The 17,477-nt window shown below is 48.2% G+C and overlaps 1 protein-coding gene across 1 annotated transcript in view; it reads left to right on the top strand.

Moving 5' to 3' along the window:
• Window positions 1-17,477, top strand: part of LOC144791758 (zinc metalloproteinase-disintegrin-like VLAIP-B) — a 4,238,988-nt gene that overhangs the window by 4,115,386 nt on the left and 106,125 nt on the right. The gene's annotated exons all lie outside the window — the stretch shown is intronic.

Here is a 17,477-nt window from a genome sequence, read left to right as displayed (position 1 = left end):
GGTGTACATCCTGGTCCCATCACTAGCAGGGGGTATGATGAATGTCATAGTGACAGTGGGAGAGGGCATGGGGTTTGATACTGTGGGGTACACACTGTGACACATCCCTTTTAACATAAATCAGTGTTCCTACATTTCCATCTCGTTCTGCCTGCCTTTCTCTGCTCCCTCCTCTTGCCTTCCTCCTTGATACTCTGCCATATGCAGGCGCCAGAAGTGGGCTGGAACCTAGCTTGTCCCTGAGAACCAGCATGGCAGCAGAAGCATAATTCATGGGATACTCTCCAGGGGAGTGTGTGCTAGGCATATACAGTGCCCAAAGACCCAGGCTATAACCCCACTAAGCCCACGAGTCACCCAGACAACATATTGTAGCAGAGCACATTACTGACCCCATAGACCCCCCCGGGGAACTTATCCTTTACTCCTGTCTGATACGATGCTAGAGAAAAGCTGCAGACCAATAAATGCCCACTGCTCAGCAAATAGTGATGGGATACCTGCACTCGACCAAACCATCGGCCCAGGCTGACCTGCTGCGAGAGTTGTGGAGCAGCTGGGGTGGGGGATCACACAGAGGGACACTGCACACTCTAAAAGTGGCACTAAGCGACAAGCTACACAGCGTTCTTTGGCTGTGGAGGAAACTGATGCAACACTGGCAAGTACACAGACCTCCCTCGAAAGTAAAAAAGAGAAGGTTACTACAGATTTCAACTTGCTGCGAACAGACCAACAGAAACACGTAGACAAGCAGCACAACACTGATATACAACTGGAGGAGCTGTAGTCAGCCACCCAAGAAAGCACAACCTTACTGCAAGCACTGTTGGAACACATAATTACCTTGGAAAGTCATGTGGAGGATGCCGAAGGGTGGTCATGATGCAACAACATTCGGGTAGTTGGACTCCCAGAGGGCATGGAGGGCCGCAAAACGGTGGCATATATGGAGCCTGGAAGCCTGAACTAATACCTCCCACAGCGCTGGCCCCCAGTTTGCAGTCCAACGGGCACATCATGTACCATCACGGAAATCTCCGCCAGGTGCCAACCCCAGGCCATTCCTCTTCTTGCTCCTTAATTACATATACCGGGACAGCATACTGCAGGAAACATGTAGTCTAAAAGGGATCAATGTGTACAATGCTGCGATCATGCTATTCCCTAACTATAGCTGGCTGTGCAAAAGCATCGTAACTCCTTCCTTGCTGTCAAGCACTGCCTCCATGAGCTGAACATATGATATTCCCTGCTGTTCCCAGTGCTCCTCAGAGTAGTGGGCAATCACGATGTCCGCTTTCTCGATGATCCCGAAGATGTCTTCTACTGGATGGAGACTGCGAGTCATGCAGCCATGTCACCACGTCCCACCTGGAACCGAGAATACAGCTGGAGGCTCCGGAGTCCGTAGACGAAGATCGTACACTGGCCGCCCCAGGCCACCCACAGCTGTGCCCAACCTAGAACAGATGATATCAGAGAGGAAAAGAGTCCTGCAGACAGCACCCACGCTTCATGCCCAAACTCACATCTCGGACCTGGCAATGACTCTGCAAAGTCCTCCAGCGAGGATGACTCTTCGACAGTAAACACAACCAGGATGGGTACAATGATGCCACCAGATGTGACACCACAAACTGCAGGCAACATCATCTGACCCACAGAAGAGCGACCAATGCCCACCTTTGAACCATAGAAGACTCACACATCACCCTGGTGCGACACTCAACCACTGACAATGCACATGCCTATGCGGGGCCAACGGGGCGCACAATAGCCATGAGGCGACACCAGGGCATGGACCCTCGTTAGTTTCGCCTTGATGATTATACAAGCATATTCCATAGCTGGCATATCACATAAACAGCTTTAGGGGTAGAGGGGAATCTGGGACTTGGTCCTTTCTTTCTATTTGCTACACACTTCCCCCTCTATGATTGAGGTTATGATCCAGTTGACAATGTTTGGCATTTCAGTTTGGGTGGATTTCTGTTGCATATCTGCTCTAAAGATTAACCCTGGGCGAAGCACTACGCTACGCTCGCGTAGTTTGTGAAGTTTGCGCAACTTCGCACTACGCGAGCTGCACATAGCACAATGCGAACACGCGTAGCGCAGCGTAGCATAGTGCAGCGGTCATTTTTTCCTTGTTTGCGATCCTCAACGTCATGTTCGCGACCGCGAGCAAGCAAAATGACATCCCGGCGAGACTCTCAATGAGGGGAGGTCAGGTTTCTCATTGCGAGTGTTCGTGCATGCTCGCGACCGCTCGCGATGAGAAACTACCAGTTCGCGTTGAGAAAGCTGCCGCTCGAGTAAAAATCTACTCGAGCGGCAGAAAACTACAGCTCGCACTGTGCAAGATGCCGTTTTCAATTATTGCCCAGTGCAAACAAGCATCCGGCACTGTGCAATCATTGAAAATGCATCTTGCACAGTGCGAACATGCTACTACGCAGCTCGCGTAGCGCTACGTGAAGTTCGCGTAGTTCGAAGTGCACTTTGCGTAGCTTCGAATAGCGCTACTTCGCGAACTACGCCCACCCTTACGATGCTCTGCATGTTGCACTTGTTTTACTTTCTTTATTATTTCTCTTCAGCTCAGCAATGTTGCCCTGTCTCGGCCAACCCCCTCCTCCCTGTGCTGCGCACAACACGCAACTGGTCCCTATTACAGCATGGTGTTGTATAGCATGCAAAGCAAAACACTAATCCAGTCATGGCTCTCACAGTTATAATCACATGGAATGTAAGGGGCATGCACACACCCTCACACTGCTATTCTATTTATTCCTATTTAAAGCGCAGGCCGACTCACGTAGCTCTCCTACAGGAAACACACCTAACATTCCTGGAAGCTGACCGGATGCACCGCCGCTGGCAAGGTTAGGTGTTCGGTGCCAGTTACTCATCCTACACTAGAGGGGTACTAGCCTGGGTACGGCAAGGACTCCCTTTGTCACAGAGGAGGTGAAAACTGACCCTGGTGGGAGATGCAAGTTTATAAGATGTCGCTCCAATGGCCTGCAACTAGTCCTAGGGGTGATATATGCCCCCAACTGGGAACAGAAGCTGTTTCATCATACCCTCTCTGCTATATTAACGGAGTGGACTCCCATGCTGCTAGATAGAGCCTTCAATGCTGTCCTCAGCACCACACTAGAGTACTCATTTCCCCCCTATCGGGTGCAACCTCCGTGACAAACACCCGCGTAGTGGGAGACTAGCTGTGCCACTGGTCACTAGTAGACCTGCGATGTGTACAGAACCCCAACACGAGAATATACTCAGTGCCTCATGGACTGCACATATGCATAGATTACATAGTAGGGTCACCGGCACTCTATCCCACATTTGGCCACATAAAAAAACCTCAGTTGCACACATTCTGATCATAAGCCACAACTATTAAGCCTACGATGGGAGACACCCCAATAAAGAAAAACCAAAGGTGATGATGGACGGAGCGTTGACAATACAAGCACTCACCCCCAGTCAACTGATCTGGGTTTAATCCATCACCGTTCTTTAGCTCACTCCGCCACCCCAGTTCAGACATGACCATATTACAGCCGTCTACAGCAATTGGATTCAAGCAAGCCGGGCTGAAGACTGCTGTAATGCCAGAAACCGGTCCTCGGAAGCTTGTTTCCGGTGCAGGGAAGGCATGGCTTGCCAGTTCGGGCTGGACTGTTCCCATGAGGCACTGGGTCAGACTGATTTGCATATAGCCATGTCTGAACTGGGGTGGCAGAGTGGGCTAAAGAACGGTGATGGATTAAACCCAGATCTTTTGACTGGGTGTGAGTGTTTGATTGGTTCAGATGCTCCGTCCATTACCACCCCCTTTTGTACCGCTTTTGGCCGCCATAAGTGTGGCAGGGTATGCTCAGACGTGAGCCCCTTGCTCACTTTGCCACTGGATTCAAGCAAGCCGGGCTGAAGACGGCTGTAATGCCAGAAATCGGTCCTCGGAAGCTTGTTTCCGGTCCAGGGAAGGCATGGCTTGGCAGTTCGGGCTGGACTGTTCCCATGAGGCACAGGGTCAGACTGATTTGCATATAGCCATGTCTGAACTGGGGTGGCAGAGTGGGCTAAAGAACGGTGATGGATTAAACCCAGATCATTTGACTGGATGTGAGTGTTTGATTGGTTCAGATGCTCCGTCCATTACCACCCCCTTTTGTAGAGTTTCATCCAGCAGCAGGAGGTCAGACTTGTGTCTGTGGCAGCAGCATCCATTTTGTGATGCTGGGGGGCTTTTAAACATTTACTGAGTAAGTAAATATGCACATGTCTTCTCCCTCTAGAAGGGTGGAATTCTACCCCCGCGGCCAGAACTGGCCGGGGGGGGGGGTGGGGTTAGGATTCCAAAATGTTTGACACCAAACACAACATGTTTTAATAAAGCCATTCCAAAGTTAAAATTAACCGCAAGGATTATAATGCACTTAAGAGTATATGGTATGGCTATATCATAGAACAGCTATAAGGAAGGGATTCCGAAAGCTGCAGAGGGGCTCAGCTCTTGCTAGGGCACCCTCTCAAACAAAACCAAGCGCTTTGCCTTCAGGATTGTCAAGGCCTGCCATAGGAGTGGTTTATAGGTGTCTATATATATAGGTAGATATAGGTGTACTATATCTAAGTTAAGGATGCTTACACCACCTTACCCAGGCTGCAAGTGCAGACCTATGATGCCATTTTGGAAGGCTTCCCAAGGGTGACATAATACATGCTTCAGCCCCTGGTAGGCCTCTGGGGTACCTATGCCCTTGGTACCTAAGGTACCATATACTAGGGACTCACAAGGGTATTTGTTTATTTATTTATTTCATTTCATTTCTAAAGCACTCTGTCACCTAACAGGCATCCTAGCGCTGACAAACTCAGAGTACATTGTGGGAACGTGCAAAAAAGAAAGAAGGGGGAAGCACCCAGAAAACAGCCACCTAGATTTTGGGAAACAACCATGTTTTTAGTCTCCTCCTAAAGAGAAAGAGATCACTGACTTGTCTCAGTTCCAAAGGGAGCTTATTCCAAAGTCTAGCAGCGGCGACCATAAAGGTTCTGCCACCCGCTTTGACATTCCTGAACCTCAAGATCTTCACTAATATCGCCGAAGCGGAACGAAGGCTTCTAGCTGGAACATACCACTCAAATTTCCTTTGCAAAGAGACAGGACCCAGCCCATGCAGGGCTTTAAACACTAGGCAGAGGGACTTAAACTGAATTCTCTGCCCCAGCGGGAGCCAATGCAATTCTGCCAGGGCCCGAGAGGAAGAGGACCTTCTAGGCCAGCCCAAGGCAAGTTTGGCTGCCGTGGACTGAAACTAAGAAGTCTATCCAGAAAAATTTTGGAATATTCTAACAGAAGGGCATTGCAATAATCTAATCTGCTCAAGACTGTACTCTGTGCAACTAACGCCCGTGCCTGGGGGGGCAGCAAAGGCAACATTTTCCGCAAAGATCTAATAATCGCAAGGCAGCTGCCCACCGTTCTAGTAACCTGAGCCTCCATAGTCAACTTATTATTAAACATGATGCCCAGGTTGCGGACCGTATCCACTGGTCTCACTGCGGTTGACATATCACTAGACCCGAAGTTACTGGGCAGCACAGAGGGAACCTTACCTGCCGAGCAGTAGAGCACCTCAGTTTTGCCTGCGTTGAACTGCAGTGAATTACCCTTCAGCCACAGAGCTGTATCACGCAAGCAACGATGGAACTCCTCCAATGAATTTGACTGCTCTCCCTACAATGAGAGAATAAGCTGCGTGTCGTCGGCATAATTTTTGATGTTAATGTTATGCTCTTTAATGACCGCAATCAGGGGTTTTATGTATATGTTAAATAAAATTGGGCTGATTGCCGAGCCCTGTGGCACACCATGTGTGATGTTAGTCAGAGCAGATCGATATGGGGGAGGGACACCGCCTGCGTTCAATCCGAGAGGAAAGATTGAAACCACCCGAGAGCACAGCCCTTTACCCCCACCTCCCCAAGCCTACTCAACAGAGTCCCATGATTGACCCTGTCTGCCCGCATCCGAAGTTTGTCCATCACGGTCACCAGGGCTGACTCTGTACCATGAGCAGGCTGAAAACCAAAGTGAGCCTCCTCCAGCAGTTTATGGTGCTCCAGCTGGTTAGAGAGCGTCCTACTGACCACTCTTTCAGCAATTTTGTCTGGAAAAGGCAGAATAGAGATCGGCCTATAATTCTTAGGACATTCCGGGTCCAGAAAAGGTTTTTTTAACAAAGGAGTCACCAAAGCCTGTTTCCACTGCAATGGCACTAGCCCACTGATGAGAGACTGATTACAAATTAACCAAAGAGTAGGAAACAGTTCTGCCTCAAACTCCTTCCAGATTTTGTGTGGCACGGGGTCCAAAGGGGAACCTGAAGAAATGCCACGTGCTACCTTACAGAAGTCCTCTAAGGGCAAAGGCACAAACTCGGTTAAATAATTGCCAGTCATGCTATCTGAGAGGGTGATAGAAACATCTGTGCCCCTCTCCCCCATATCACTGAACACCAAGGTATCAGTGGTTTCAAGAACCACTTGCTGACACCCTCCCCCCAACTCATCAATAATAGTTTTAATTTTAATGTGAAAGAATTTGGCCAAATTATTACAAAGGTCCTGGGAAGGGGGTATCCGCTTTTTTGTACACGCAGGGTTAGTAAGACTGTTCAGGATGTTAAAAATACTTTTGGAGGTGTTAGGGGCATTAAGAATCATGTTAGAAAATATTCTGCCTTGACCCTATTTATCTCCTTTTTATAACACATGATCTTAGACCTCCAAGTGTATTTATCCTTGTCCGTGTAACCCCGCCTCCACATCCTCTCTGCACATTTACAATCAAGTTTCAGGTTTCTTAGGTTATCATTGAACCACGGTGCCGATGGTCTGCCCCTACTTCTATGATTTTTTAGCGAAGTGAATACATCTAAGACTTGTCCCTGGGCTCTCATCAGGGCTTTTATTGTTTGTGTCAGGCTCTTTTTCTAGGATGGAGAAGGCTTGTGGGACTTGTAGTCAGGGGAAAGGGGGGACCAAGGGAATCAATCGTTTTCAATGGGCAGACAATTCAATCTTGTATGTGCCGCCAAACGGCGAGATGGCTTGTACAATATGACCATCCGTGTGTTTTCTTTGTGCAGGCTTCGTTATTCTTAAATTGAAAATGGCCCAAACACTTGTGTTCCTTCTCCAAAAGTGCTTCTGCAGCAACCGGGTTCCTCGAGGTATGATTCTTCGCGCAGAGGGAAGTGTAGTTTTCTTCCACCTGCTTATTTGCAGAAAAGCAATCTTCTACCAAAAACAGTGGGGCTAAACCCCGCTTGTGCTGAAGCACCTTCCAGTCTCTACCGACATAGTCACTCATAGCACCTGTTTCTTGGGAATTATAATTAGCAATGTCCACTGTGAATTTAATAAAAAAGTGGTCTGACCAGACTAAAGGCAGAATTTCCATAATGTTAAGATGACGCGCTTCAGAAAAGATCAAATCGAGTATGTGCCCCCCTTATGGGTTGCTTCTGCTGGAAAAGGCCAAGGCCCTCACACAAGTGAAGAACATTGACGTACCCTGAGTCAAGGGATCCATTCAGCCAAAGATTGAAATCTCCCAAAATGACCAGTTTACGATGGGCAGCGGCCAAGTTGGTGAAAATCTCCAGCAACAACTGCTGCTGAAGCACCATAAAAGCCCCTGGGGGTCTATAGCAAATAATCACTGTTAAAACATGGGTGTGAACATTTTTAATGGCAAAGCCTAATAATTCAAATCCTTCAACCTCCTCAATGTCAATAGTGACCAAATCCCAAGAACCAGGTATATGTTCCACTATATAGTCTGTTATATAGATGTGCTTTGGTTGCACACTGTGTTAAGTTAGCATGAGCTTATTAGGAGTTTAAACACCGTTTTAACTTTCTGCTGCTTTTGCACACGGCACATATTGTTATTAGAGCTTTGAGCCTAGTAGAATATTTTGCTTCACACGAGAATAATATGTTTTGCTATTATATCAGCTTTGCTTAGTAAGCTATGTCTGAACAGTGAGTGCCGAGGCCTTCAAGGTTATTTCAACACAGTGGTTGTTGTGAGGTCTGATCTTCGCATGTTCTAGACATAACATATATGCATCTGCGGCCAACTCTGTTTTAAGAATGCACTGCGCAGAGCATGCACACACACTTGATGAATCTCGCATGCAGAGAGCTGGTGGAAGATGATGTGATCCCTTTCCACTAGGACCAGAGGTATGGGGCCGCCCTCCTAAAACCCAAAGAGACCTTCTTAGATATAATAATATAATATACTAGCAAGGGAGGGTAAGACTTAGGTGCCATTTAGCCTTTTTCCCTTTAGCATTTTAACATGTATTTTATGGACTCGTAACTATGCTGATTACTTTGTTTTTTATAATATGTTTGTTTGTACCAGCCAAGATACTGCGCTTGAGAACACTGCATTAGAAATAAACATTTCAAACTTGCACGTGTCTTCATTTACTCCTTGTTTTGGATTGGTGTGTTAGCATAACAAAAGAGTGTTCATGTGTCCCACGTTACCTGGGGTGTTCTAAGTCCCTTTTCTGGGTTGTCTAAACATTGGGAGTTTGTAAGAACCAATGAGACACTGATTGCTAGTCTGGTAGGGGATTTTTGGCACTAAGGTGAGTTTTGGCACACCCTAATTCACTGAGGTTCCAAGTCTCTATGCACAGTTCTGTGTAAGAGCAGAATCGCTGCGACATGGCGCCCAATCGTTGATGGTCTTATTACATGACCCTTGAGTAGAGCTTCTATCAGTCCTTAGCTCCCTTCGCTATTGTTTCCGGAAGACAGTGGTGTTGGACAAGCCTACCTATTGTTACATAGGTCTTTTCAAGCTTGAATCTTTTCAAACGGTTTCCTTTTGAATTACTACCCAGTTGTGCTACATAGTTTTTATTGTACCTCTATCTTACTGTGTCACTATGGCTAATGCCGTTGATATTCCGCTGCCTAGTCGGATTGCGGTTCGCAATCATTTGCAAGATTGCTGCCTACTGCTCCTGGGGTACCTTCTGTACTTTGCAGACCCTCTCCAATGCAGTAATCCATTTGTGGATGTCATCCTTATTCTGATAGGGAGGGACAATCTTGTTAAGGTTTCTATGGTCATAAGACCTATCCCTACCACTAGGGACATTGCTGCTACCATGGGGCTCTAGCCCCATCTTTTTTCTTGCTTTTTCAAGCTCTAGGGTCTCCTTCTCTAAGGCTACTTGCTGTCTTCTTATTCTCAGCTGGGCTTCTTTCATCCTAGCTTGATGCTCCCTCTTCTCAAGTGAGGTACCCCTCCTATGAGAAGAGGCAGAGGACCCTACAGATGTACCCAAATGATTTGACTCTGGTGAGGGCGACTTTCTCTTCTAGGCACACCACTAACTGTACCTGGTGGGACAAAGACAGGGCCACCTTGGCCTTCCTCATCTCAAGGCATATCTGGATTCCTTAGGTCTAGGTCATTGTCACCTTCCTGGTTTTCATCAGTTTCAGAATCCTGGTGGGGCAACCCACCGGGTTCTCTTCTTCTGGTATACCGCTCTCGCGATCAGAGTGCCCCAGGTGCTAGTAACCCTTCGCCGGAGTCCTACGGGCGTAACCCAGGAACTGACCGTGTTGGTCTTCAGGAGTTGGCAGTGGAGAATACGCAATTGTACCTGCGTGCACCAGGTGAGTGGATTGTTTTTGGTGTCTTTTGGAACGTACTTTTGAAGCAGTTAACTGTGTATGATTTGGTGGTCAGTGTACCACGGAGAATCTTGGGGGTCTGACGGGGCAGCATTGTGGCTGCACCGTCAGATGCTCCATGGACTTGTTTTGTGAACAATAAAGACGCCGATCGGACGCCCTGGTGAGGCTCGTGTGGTGCGCCCCCGGCCGGACTGGTCTCGGAAAGACCTGTGGTTGAACCTGGATAGCCTTGGGGCCATGTCTGAAGCGGTGCTAAGGAAGCAGGCTTAGTCAGAATAGTACCAAGGGTGAACCAGGAAGACTGCAGGATGGTCTGTAGGACAGTCTGTGGTTGTTCCTGTCCGACGGTCTCTTGGTAGTCTTCAGACTGCTTGATTTTGGTATCTGTTGGTCTGGAATCTGAATTGATTGATTCTCCATGAACAGGAGTCGACGGGCTCTGTTCTTTGTTTGGAAAGAAAAAAGAGACATGTCATTTTTAATATCTTTATATGTACACCTATTATTGTTCTGTGTATGTTCGAATCAGAGTGAGGTTGAATATGTTGTGAATGTTTGAACATGGCCATGTTTGAAAGTATGTTTTTGTGATTGAATGAGGGATAAGTGACAAAATTCACTATGCCGTGTATTAGCAAATTGAGTTGTTTTGGATGTTGTTGCCGCCCTAATGATACGCGCTTGGCTGAAAGTCAACCTGCCCTGCCTGAGGGCAGCCCAAGTTATGATATGTATGTAAAGCATGGCATTACACCTATCTTGTTTAATACACTATGGCATAAATATACTAAGGATAATGTAGAGTTGCAATGGCCCTTAACCGGGTCTTTAGACGGGAAAAAGATACATTTTCTGCAGGATTGATTGTTTTCTAAACGTAGTCTACAGACAATGTTTGATTCCATAAATCTATGGCAGAAGGAAGCAAAGTGTAGACGTATGCGAAAGGAGAAAGTATGCAGAATGAAGGGAGGTCAGACGATTACACAGAAATCCATAGCTTATGATGAAGCTCAAACCAAACAGGGAATTGATTGTGCGGATAGGCAAATTAGATTGCAAGTGGATAAGACCTATGTGGCTAGGACTGAAACGGAGGATGAGATGGAGGATTTATTGGATACTCGTCCACCTTCACCTTATGCTCCACAGTGTATATATCCCGTTGTTCCCCCAACTCCAGTACAGGTCCCTTCAGCCTCTGCCCGTTGGTTCCTCTCCCTTGTCTCTCCAGGAACGTCCTCTGTTTTATCTCCCTCTGTGTCTGAGACAGCTACTTTATGGCCAGCTACACCGCCATTTTCTGTTATGACCACAGCTGTTTTGTGTTCCCCTACCTCTGTGTGGGCTTCCCATTCGGCGAGCACAACCCCATCCCTAGCTGATCCAACTCCATCTTGTGCTGCGGGGGATTTCAACACACGAAAGTTGTTTACTCGTTCGACTGTAGGACTAGATGAGAAACAGATGATTGAAAATCAGTCATCCCAGTGGATGCGACAGCCTATTTATACTATGACTGATATATGGAGCACGCTTCGAGACTTTGAGCCTGTTCTGCAACAACATGCTCTGAGACACATGGCCACATGTCTTATTACTTTATGGGAACAGTGTTTTGCGGGAGGGAGGGCCCCCCAAGTGATGTATGATATTCGGGACAGGGCTCATAAGTCTGAACTTAGACCAGAGATAGTGTTCAAAAATGTTGAGGTTCTATTAAGTTATCGAGGGCCAATGCACCAAAAATGTTCCTCATGGGACTCTCAGCACCCTATGCGAGAAGTCCATCCTATTTTTCATCCTGAATTACCGGAATTAAAAAATGATCGGGACGAGGTGACTAGACCTCGTGTAGAGGTACGAGTACAGGAACAATGGGTTTACACACCCTGGAAGAGGAGTGAAGTCCTCTCGCTAAAATCACAACTACCTGACCCCCGTAAGAATCCCACAGCTTATTATAAAGAACTCACAGAAGCGGCTTCCTGAGCCATTATGACCCTAGCTGACATATAGTTATTTTTTGCGTCGTTAGTCCCTGTTGATGTATGGCGGCAGGTGCATGATCAGGACCATGTTCCAGAGTTGGACGGAACATGGGATCAGATAAAAGATTGGGATAAGGAACGTAAGCCTGGTGATAAACCAAAACCTGAACTATTGGCCTTTTCCTGGCCGTATCATTACTTATATGCATTCCTTAATTCCGCCTTGTAAGGCGGATTGGGAGAAATTGACAGCATGTAAGCAGAAGAAAGACAAAAGCGTTTCTGATTTCTTCACTAGATTTGAAGGCGTATTCATTGATTTTAGTGGACAGAATTTATCATTGGAAGGCGGTATACGATTATTTGTTAATCGTTTTGTGACCAATTTGTTACCGGAAGTCTCTTCACGGCTACAAGCCGCTGAAAGTACCTGGACCACTTCCACACCCTCGGTAATATTGAGTATGGCCCAATATTACGAACATAGAGAAAATGAGAGTAAAGATAAGACGGAAAAGAAAGCGAAAGATCTTAATACGCAGGTGTTGTTGCAACAAGTTGTTCGAGGACGAGGCAGAGAGAGAGGTGGTAGAGTGATTGTCCCATGGGGGCAGGAACCGGACGGGGCAGAGGGCCTGCTGTTGTTTTGGGAATAAACCAGTGTGCTTATTGTAAGGAGGAAGGGCACTGGCGATTTCAGTGTCCATTGTTGCTGGCTCAGAATGGTGCCATGAGAGGTGGTGTGGATCGCAGTGATATGCGACGAGAGGAGGCGACGCACGTTGGATCAGAAAATAATTATTTCGATAATCCGAGAGGTAGGCAGTATTATAATGAGGACTGTGTGATGGATCCTACCGAAGGGTATGCTCATTTATATAGGACAGCCAAGGACAGAGTGGGGGCCAGGTGTCAGTACCCGTTGATCAGCAAGGTCCTTAAGTAAAAGCGCATTTGATGGGGACATCTGAAAAGTTTTTAGTTGATACGGGTGCGATGAATAGTTCTATTTCTCGTTCTCTGGTCCCAGGGGCTGCTCTGTCTGGGCAAAATAATGTTTTGGTAGGATTCTCTGGAATTCCGGTGGTGAGACCCATTCCCAAACCTATTCCTCCCATTGTGGTAAAAATGTATTGGGCTTGGATTTGTTGAAGAAATTACATGCTAAAATTCATTGTTCACCTGATTGTGTTTATTTGACTACCAATCCCCTTGGCAAGCATTCTTTGCAGTGTTTCGCCAAAAATGAACCTCTCCCTCCTGAGTTTGCTGCTATTCCAGCGACACTGTGGGCCACTGGAGACACAGATGTAGGATTATTAAAGATTCCACCCGTTTCTATTACTTTGAAGCAAAATGCTCAGCTTCTGCGTATACCTCAGTACAAGATTTCTCCGGCCAGCGAGAAAGCTTTGCTCTCCACCATACAAGATTTGATCACAAGTGGTGGGTTGGAGGAGACGGCTGCTAATGTATGCAACAGCCCCATTTTACCGCTCCTGAAAAAGGCCCCTGTTGGAAGTGATCCTGACTATGTTGATACTTATAGTTTTGTGATTAATTTGTACGAAATTAATAAAATAGTGGTGCCCCAATACCCTGTGGTTCCTGACATCACTACTATTCTCACTATGATTCCTCCCACTGCTAAATATTTCTCTGTGATCGATTTAAAGAATGCTTTCTTTAGCATTCCGATACATCCTGATAGCCGTCATATTTCCGGCTTCTCATTATCTGGTCGCAGCTTCCGGTTTTGTCGCGCTCCCCAGGGGTACACCGAGAGTCCTAGTATTTATAGTCAAGCTTTAAAAACATTGTTGGTTGATTTGGTCCTGCCCCCTGGTAATGTACTTTTTCAATATGTTGATTATCTGTTAGTGGCCTCTGATATTGAAGAAGGTTGTAAGGAAGCCACTGTACGATTATTGTCTCATTTGGCAGCTAATGGCAATAAAGTATCTCTTTCTAAATTCCAATATTGTCGACAGGAGGTGACCTACCTAGGTCATCTACTGTCGAAAGAGAGTAGGAGACAAACCCCTGAGCGTGTGACTACCATTTCTAATATGTCTGTGCCTCGTACTCAGCGTGATGTTCGTGCATTTCGCGGCCTAACTTCTTACTGTCGCCAATGGATTCCTAATTTTTCCCTTCTCACTAAACCTCTTCTGTATTTAACCACTAAAGATGTGCATGAACCTTTACCCTGGACTGATGATTGCCAAAATGCTTTTGACTCTTTGAAATCTGCACTTTGCTCTGCACCCATTCTTGGTACCCCTGACTACCAAAAACCTTTTGTGCTTTATGTACACGAGGTGGACAGTTGCTCGCTTTCTGTGTTAACACAAGGATTTGGTGGTAAGCAGAGACCTTCTGCCTATTTCTCGGCGGTGTTGCATAATGTTGCCTGAGCACTCCCTAGCTGTTTAAGGGCTACTGCTTCAGTCGCAGTGGCTATTCGACAGTCGGAAGGTCTCGTTCTGAATATTGACCTCACAGTGATGGTTCCGCACGCTGTGGATACATTATTGAACAAAACAAAGACCCAGCACCTTACGAGTGCCCGTCTTACAGGGTACAAATTTACTTTGTTTGCTCCCCTGTTGGAACCGGAGGTCTCTGGTTGGCACAGGTATGTACTTGTGACAAGCAGGGACCCTCAGCTCCACGTCAGGGCAAGGGAACTACTCCTTCGAATAACCCCTGCTCACCCTCTAGGTAGTGTGGCGCGAGCAGACAAGGCTAATCCTCAGGGCGATAGTAAGTTAAGCATTTATGATCACACACAGTAAACCCACTGACCCACCACAAATGGACACCAGTCGTGTAATTGTATCAAAAATATGTATATTTTATATCAAAGATAGATTCAAGCAGGATTATCACAAGACCATGTAACGTTTAGCAACTCGAGGCCACCAGATTATAATAGGCAAGATTTAGTCTTTAAATGTTCGTTGTTCAACAAGGTACGATGACAGGGAAATAAGAACGTTGCGGACCCTGGATCCGATGTGAACTCGGGACGGAGTTCAAGTGTACCTTGCTTGTGGAAGTCCGAGGTGTTTCAGGCGCGGCCGGTGAGGGTGGACTCCGAACGAGGCCGACGGTTCTCCAGAGGATCTCTTCGGCTCAAGTCCCCCTCGCGGTGCAGGGTGGAGGAGCAGGACTGTGGAGGGTTGCGGCGATTCGGGGTCGATGCAGCTCACGGGGCGAGGCGCCGTTCAGGCCTGCGGGGCGTACTACTTCTTAGCACGCCGGGTCGTACTCGTGGATCTGTGAGGGGCGTCACGTTCTACGGCAGACGGGTGCAACACCAGGCTTCCGGTACCACTGTACAGGGAGGCCTTTCTTGAGGTGCGGCAGGGGTCTTGGTATGCAGGAGGGCAAAGCGGGACAGTCGGGTACGTTACAACGTACGGACCGTCCGAGGCTATGGAATGCGCTCCGTGCAGATTCCGGCGGGAGAAGATGAGAGGTGCACATCGCGCTCCGTTAGCAGCGAGGTGACAGGAGAGCGGGCGGCCCGGCACTGAAGCGGAGAGCGGCTCAGGGATGAGCGGGCTCTCTACGGCGGGGCGGCCAGGCTCCGAGCTGTCACGACCTGGGAGGGGGCGAGGGCACCCGGGTCACAACTCCGGCGAGGGAATAAGAACTAAGGCCCAACAGCAGACGGGCACAAGCAGATAGAACCCAATGGTCCTGGGGTTCCGTTCAGGGGGCAAGCTCTCGATCAAGCCCTTGGAGATCGTTTCAGGCACAAGTCTACAAAGTCCTTTCTGGTCCTTTCCTCTCCGTTCGCAGCAAGGCACCACTGCAGGCCAGTCTTACAGGATTCAGACCGGTTTCCGTCCTTCAGCTTCTCTTGGTCCTTCTAGTCAGGCAGAGGTTCGTCGTGGTCAAAACTGGATCTGATTTGTAAGGAGCGGAGCTCCTATATTTATACTGCGTTTCTTTTGTCTTTGCAGGCCAGGGGGCCTGAGCCTAGTTCAACCCGGTTCTGGAGTACTCTGTTTACAGGAAGCTGCCGTCTTCTTTCAGAGTGCGGGCAGGGACATCAGGCGCTCCGCAGGGGGGTGGAGCCAGCATTGTGGTGGTTGAGCACAACCCTACTCAGAGTCAAGGACTACTCCGCCCACCCATCCTGGTGCAAGCACTCTATTTACCACCTGGGGGTCCCAACTGTCCCCGGGAATCTCCCAGCCCTGTCACTCACACAAACCCAGACAACAGATACACATCCTGGCAGAGGCGGGCTAAATAGTTAGGCACGCAAAGGCTATCTTTCTAAAAGTAGCATTTGCAAACACAGGATATTAAAATAAACCTTACTAAAGGAAGTATTTTATTATTCTGAGTTCAGGCATACTAAACTCGACATGCTACCGTGTTCCCTGAATCGGCCGGGACTATAGCGTGTAATAGTTCCGACAGCTCATCTTGGCCTAAGAGAACCGGTAGCCCTTCCATAGTGAAGAACGAAAAAGGGCGGTAATTCACTATGAGGACATGCCACACTCTAGGCTTGTCCTACCTTACGCTTCAATGCACCCTGCCCATGGGCCTACCATAGGGGTGACTGATATGGAGGTTAGGGAAGGTTCAGGGACTGGCAAGTGTGGGCACTTGCGCAGTCAGCGTGACAGTACGGGACTGTACGCGGGGTCTGCAATGGCGGACCCGAGTCATGTCTTACGAGGCCGCTTCTGTAGGTGGCGCAACCAGCGCTGCAGGCCCACTAGCTGCATTTGTATCTACGAGCCCCGGCACTCCTCGTGCACGTTACTGGGGACTGACAGTAAACCAAATAAGCCAATCGTGGAAATCAATTGCACATATACTTTACATTGGGAGCACTTGCGCTGCGGCACGGATCGGCCGTGGCGCAGTGCCCTGAGCATCGAACACCAGCAAAACATCTGAGGCACATCAGCAAAAAGAGGAAGGGAGACTCACGCCAAGGTGCCAGGTCTAACACGTGTCCCCTCCAGCTGAAATGTGGGGAGAACTACCCTTGCCCAGGGAGTTCCTCATCACTAAGGTGGAAAAACCTTGACAGACCGTCAGCATTGGCGTGGTCTATGCCAGGGCGGTGTTCCACCGTAAAGTCCATACTCTGTAGAGAAATGGACCACTTCAACAGTTTCGGGTTCTCACCCCTCATTTGCATCATCCATCTGAGGGGCCTGTGGTCCGTCTGAACGCGGAAGTGAGACCCAAACAAGTAGGGTCTTAGCTTCTTCAGGGCCCAAACCACAGCAAAAGCTTCTCGCTCAATCGCACTCCACTTCTGTTCCCGTGGAAGTAACCTCCGACTGATGAAGGCCACAGGGTGATCCCAGCCCTCCTCAGTCGTCTGTGAGAGGACAGCCCCAATCCCATGCTCTGAAGCGTCTGTCTGCACTAAGAACTCTTTGGAGAAATCAGGAGCCAGGAGCACGGGCGCCGTGCACATGGCCGTCTTCAGGGTGTCGAATGCTACCTGACAGGCGTCAGTCCAGATCACTTTCCGGGGCTGCTTCTTCGAAGTCAGCTCGGTCAAGGGGGCAACGATGGTGCCGTATCCCTTGACGAACCTCTTGTAGTACCCGGTGAGTCCGAGGAAGGCCCTCACCTCCGTTTGGGTCTTGGGGGTTTCCCAAGCCAGGATGGTTTGGATTTTGGGTTGAAGGAGAGCCACCTGGCCGCTCCCAACTTGATGTCCCAAATACACCACTGAAC

Source organism: Lissotriton helveticus, chromosome 11 (assembly GCF_964261635.1).
Source record: "Lissotriton helveticus chromosome 11, aLisHel1.1, whole genome shotgun sequence".
Lineage (NCBI taxonomy): Eukaryota > Metazoa > Chordata > Amphibia > Caudata > Salamandridae > Lissotriton > Lissotriton helveticus.
This window is presented reverse-complemented; position numbering and strand designations above follow the sequence as displayed.